The sequence below is a fragment of the Dasypus novemcinctus genome, chromosome 31, assembly GCF_030445035.2.
Source record: "Dasypus novemcinctus isolate mDasNov1 chromosome 31, mDasNov1.1.hap2, whole genome shotgun sequence".
Classification (NCBI taxonomy): domain Eukaryota; kingdom Metazoa; phylum Chordata; class Mammalia; order Cingulata; family Dasypodidae; genus Dasypus; species Dasypus novemcinctus.
This window is the reverse complement of record NC_080703.1, coordinates 6,736,847-6,742,545: the sequence shown is the minus strand read 5'-3', so window position 1 is coordinate 6,742,545 and position 5,699 is coordinate 6,736,847. Positions and strand designations below refer to the sequence as shown.

The 5,699-nt window shown below is 48.3% G+C and overlaps 1 long non-coding RNA gene across 1 annotated transcript; it reads left to right on the top strand.

Annotated features, from left to right (window-relative positions):
* The first annotated feature begins 540 nt into the window (after positions 1–540).
* LOC131277033 (uncharacterized) lies at positions 541–4,463 on the top strand. Its single transcript, XR_009184226.2, has 3 exons — positions 541–693; positions 3,898–3,962; positions 4,107–4,463. It is a non-coding gene; the product is annotated as an uncharacterized lncRNA (long non-coding RNA).
* Positions 4,464–5,699: the final 1,236 nt, after the last annotated feature.

Here is a 5,699-nt window from a genome sequence, read left to right as displayed (position 1 = left end):
CCCCTTCCACGCGGTGCCGCTGGGTCTCCAGTCCCCGCTCCGGGTGGCAGAACCCCGCCCCAGCCCCTCCCTGGCAGGGGACACCTGCCCCCAGCCCCGCCTCACCCCAGCCGCGCTTTGCCTCCTCACCCACCCTGGCTGGAGAAGTAGCTGCGCTCCTTGGGGTCCAGGCACCGTGGCGGGAAGTAGCTGAAGGCAGACAGCGCCCGAGATGGGCGGCGGCCGGGGCTTGCCCCGCAGCGTGGCGGCGGTGATCTCCTCCTTGTGCTCCAGGCCGCCCGCGTCCACCTTTTCCGCCGAGGCCAGATCGGTCCCACCCCGCCAGGGGCCCCGCCCGTGTCCGCCTCCTGGCTGCCTGGAGCCCGCGTTCCGCAGTTGCCGGGAAACCGCAGGCTCGCGTCACAAAGCTGGGCGGGGGGCGCAGGGCTGGGGTGCAGGGCCAGGGGCGCAGGGCGGAGGGCGCTGCCGGGATGGGAATCGGACCGTGCCCTCCTGTCCCCTTGCGTGAACCTGGAGCGCCCACTTGGGACGCGAGGAGCCATCTGCTGGACTGGCGGCCTGCGCCGGCTTGCCCTTGCCCTTGCCCTTGCGCTCCCGGAAGGTTCCAAGCGGGCTGTCCAGGAGAAGTGCAGGCCACCCCAGCGCGGCATCTGAAACCCTCCAGGAGCTGCGGAACAGTAGTGGAAGGCACAGGTGGAATTCATTGCCTTCTTATATTAACTCTGTATCCACAGCAGCATCGTGTCAATGTACAACGAGTTAGTTTTCAGCGCCTCCGTCAGCACGAGGGGCCACCGCTCAAGGTACTGGCAGGTGCGGGTGTGCAGCGGCACGAATCCAATCCAGCCAAGTGGTATCTGGCAAAACTGAGCTGTTCCGCAGCGCTCTGCTGTTTCTTGAGTCAGATGCTGGTTCAAGAGGCGCGTTCCTTTTGTCGAAAATTCACTTAATTCTAAAGCCTCGAATGTGTGTGTGTATCAGTAAAAAGGAAAAGGGGAACTAAACAGGCCTTGGGAATACTTTAACCAGGGCGGCTCTAGGAAGGCTGGCTTGAAACATAAATGATAATGAGGAGCCAGACTTGTGAAATCTGGGGAACAGTCGGTCATTCCAGGCAGAGGGAAGAGCATCTGTGGTGACCCTGAGGCCGAGCCCATTGATGTGCAGGTGGCAGAACGGGAGGACAAGGGCTGTGCAACTTTCAGAAGGGGAAGGCAGCAGGGAGTGCAGGTGGACAGGCAGGCAGGGAGGGGTTGCTCTCAGGCCCGGACCAACGAGCCCCCTCTCGTTGCTTCTTGCCTGCACGTCGTTGACTCAGGCAGAGGTTTTTCAGTACCATGTCCTTGATGCTAATTAACAAAAACAATAACCACACGTTTACAGTGGCACCCCTACAAGTAGAGCACCCTAGAAGTATGACACCCCTAGAAGTACAGCACACCTAGCAGTAGGGAACCCTAGAATTATGGCACCCCTAGAAGTATGACCCAGCAAGCCAGTCTGTGCTCATCCTACACCTCCTTACACATGGACACAACCATTCTAAGGCCCACAGGATGGAGGAATAGAGTATGGATTGGAGTGGACTTAACGATATTCTATTCATGAACTATTGTGATTAGTAATAGAAGAAAATGTGGCATTGGTGTGGAGAAAGTGGCCATGGTGGCTTGGAGTTGTCCTGGGTGTTGCTGCAGGGACAGTTACTGGATATTGTATGTCTTCCCATGGCCCACTGGGTGGACTGTAGGAGAGTGTGGGCTATGGTGTGGACCATTGGCCGTGAGGTGCAGTGGTGCTCAGAGATGTATTCACCAAATGCAATGAATGTCTCATGATGATGGAGGAGGTTGTTGTTATGGGGAGAGGAGTGGGGTGAGCGGGGTGGGGGGTATAGGGTGGGGCAGGGAGGGGCAAGAGAGCTCACAGAAGGCAGAAGTGACACTGGGCTTGGACTCGGTAGTGAATAGGGACTGTGGATAGGTTTCTGAGGCATAGCATGATCCAGAATGGGGCTCAGGCCCAAAGCCATGAACTGCTCTAAGAACTGTAAGTGAGACCACTTCACAGGTTTCCAAGAGATGTGAGAATCCTTTTGGCCTGGCCCCCAGGTGAGCGGCAATTCACTTGGGTATATGAACGCATCCGAATCAATTGCAGCTCTCTCCTGGTCAATCTTTCATTTGCTTTTATTTGTCCCATTCCTTCTCTGCAAAGAAGCATAAAATTTAAAAGTGAACTTGGAGCTCTAGAACTCATAGAGTTTCAATAACCTATGCTAAAGTTTAAAAAACCTTAAAAATTAAAGATAAACAGATCTAAAAAGTTACAGCATGATGGAGTCATGCGATGGTTAATCACCGTCCAGTTGGTGCTGAGTCATTGGATGATGCAAGCCCTGGCCTGCCAGTGTGAGGGCATTCTGTAGGTGGCTTTAGACCATTAGGCAGTTGGTTGCAGCTATGGCTGATTATATCCACAAACAAGGGTGACTGCCTTCAGCAAGGAGGGGAGTCCCATTACCCCAGCAGCTGGAGGTCTTAAAGCAACACCGAGGCTCTCAGCAGTCGCACACACATAAGAATGGAAGCTCCTTGAGGGCAAAGTCACAGCTATCTTACTCAGGTACTCCCAGAGCCCAGAACAATGCCTAGCGCATAATAAGAGCTCAATAAATATTTGTTGGTTAAATAAGAGGGATATTTAAAGAAGTATCAAATATGATTCCTGTCCTCAAAGACACAATCAATACTAGAAGTACACAACAAACCAGAGGAGTGTGTGTGAAGAAAATCAGCATTCCAGCCCTCAGAGGAGGTCAGGGTTTTAGGTTGTGGGGAAAGAAGAGACCTGAGTGGGGTGCTGCTGAGTGGACAGAATTTAGTCACGGGGAGATGCTGTCTGGAGGGAGAGGGGGCACCTGGGCAAAGGAGCAAGGTGAGAGAGAATGGAGTGAGTTAGGTGGGAGGGAAGAGACCACCAGCTTGGAGCCAGGCAACAAGGTGCAGCCTCAGGGGGTCCCAAAAGTCAGAGCAGAGGAGGTTCTACTGTATCCTGTGAGCAGGAAAGAAAAAAGGTTTCTGGTCACAGGCTGGCATGCTGAGGGTTTTCAGAAGTTTAATCTGGGATGTGCAAGATGAACTGGACAAGAGTAAGCCAGAGAGGAACCCAGGGAGCAGACTAGCACCAATACCTTAGAGAACTTGGGAAACTCATCTACATTCTAGTCGCTCATCATCATAATGCCTTATTAAGTAACTTACAAAGGAAACAATAAGGTCTTAGGTATTAGGGAGTGATGAAGATTATGGTTTTAGTGAGTCTTCTTGTCTATTCTTACACTTACATCAGGAGGAAATTAAAACAGATATTCCAATAATTTAATAAGATTCTCAGTCCACTGGGCTAGCAGACTACTTAGGACCCTGGAAAAAGCAAGTGTGAATTAGGGATTACTTTGGGGGGTGGAGGGAATAGACCCATACCTGGACAACTTGATAACCAAATAAATGTAGTTGCCGTTGTTTAATAGCCTCTTTTCCTAGTAAATTTTTGCTGTTAAAACAAACTCTTTTGGGGCCATTGATGCATAGTGTTACTCTGAAAAAAAAATCAAAGAGAAATGAACTTAGTTTTTATAACCATCCAAAATATTATTTTTCTGGCCAAAGTTTACTCAAGATTTGACTTTTCCTAATGGCCAGTACTCTCACATGAATCATGAATGTGTTACTCTTTAGTCTACTGAAAAAGTACTTGGCTTAATTAATGATCCTGTTTATAAAATATTACAAGGAATTTCCAAAAAACATATCCTGAAATGTACTTTTAATTTCTGGAATCATCTATTTTTCTCACCTTTTTAAGAAAATGATCCTTTTCTATTCACCTCAACAGGCCTTGTAACATAAAAACAACAGCAGTTTCTTTACCTTTGGGCCCATCTTCATCAACTGTAAAAGGTAATATAAATCCTTCTTTATCTAATTTAATTTCAATATCTAGTGAGAGAAGGAAAAAGGTCTTCATGTGATACCCTCACAAACGTTATCTTCCTTTCCTTCTTTGTTCTATTTTGATTTATTCCAAACTGTATTTATCAATAGGACAGAAGGCTGCAAAGAAATGACCACAACCAAATGAGGGTGAGGATGTTCACTCACTCAGCTTCAAGAACAAGACTGTCAGCCTGAAATTAAGGAGGCTTCCTGGGGTAAAGCAAGGAGTAGGTCCTCAAATTAACAGGGGAGCAGTAGGAACCACATACTTCCTCCTTCTCCTTACAAATGGCAGCACACTTTGAATTCTGACAGTGAAGAAAATGTCCTAAGTTCAGCAAAATTAGACAACTAAGCAGCTCAACACATCCATCTCTTCCAGTGCCTCCTGACAGCTAATGCAGCCCATATCTGTGGCACCCCACAACTGCAACATCTGGCCAAGGGGCATAGCTAGAATTCCCTTCCCAGCCCTCTGGTGTATGCCATTCCTTCTGTAGAAAGAGCCATGAAACAGGTGAGGTGGAACATGTGACCATTTGAAACCTATTAGAGATGGTTCTCTTTGAGATGACTTTTTATTTTTAATTTATTTAATTCCCCTCCCCTCCCCCGGTTGTCTGTTCTCTGTGTCCATTTGCTGCATCTTGTTTCTTTGTCAGCTTCTGTTGTCAGCGGCACGGGAAGTGTGGGCGGTGCCATTCCTCGGCAGGCTGCTCCCTCCTTGGCGCTGGGTGGCTCTCCTTATGGGTGCACTCCTTGCGCGTGGGGCTCCCCCACGCGGGGGACACCCTTGCGTGGCACGGTACTCCTTGCGTGCATCAGCACTGCGCATGGGCCAGCTCCACACGGGTCAAGGAGGCCCGGGGCTTGAACTGCGGACCTCCCATGTGGTAGACGGATGCCCTAACCACTGGGCCAAAGTCCGTTTCCCAAGATGACTTTTTAATTGATGAAAGGAAGGACTTGGACTCAAAGTCAGCATAGTCCAGCAGCTATTTCTGGGAGGATTTGTGTGCTTATATCTGTGCTAATGTGGTAGCCACCAGCTATGGGAGGCTTTGGAACACTTGAAATGTGATATATGATTAGGGAAATGAATTATAAACTTTACTTATGTTTAATTTAAATTTAAGTAGCCATCTGCACTAGTGGCTACTATACTGGACAGTGCAGGCCTAGACTATAAGAGCGGCTAAACAGACATGAGCACTTACTGTGTTATTCCCTCATGTATTCCTTCTTACCATAGGTGTTTGAGGTCAAATTTTACAGATGAGGAAGCAAACCGAAAAAAGTTAAAAAGGGTAAATACTCTGTGCAAAGGCATTCTGCTAATCTGTGGCAAGCTGGATTCAAATATAGTCTATATACTATATTCTACCATCTACACTCTAGAGCCATATGCAGGGCAGGGAAGATTCCATTTTGCATTCTGTGGCTACTAAGCTCCACCTGTCTCCCAAAGAGATAACAACCCACAAGGTTCTGTAAATAAATCCCCTGGTACTTACCTATTGTATACCAATAGGGTATTAACATTTTGGAAGCAAAGTAGGATCTTGCACCTAAAAGGTCGATCAATTCAATTACCTCAGATTTATGAGAGTGAAAATCCACAGGGGTCTCCAGGGAATGGTATGGAGTAAAAAAAGGTTTCATTTGATATTTAGGAAGGAGTTTGGGATTCTAAAAATCATA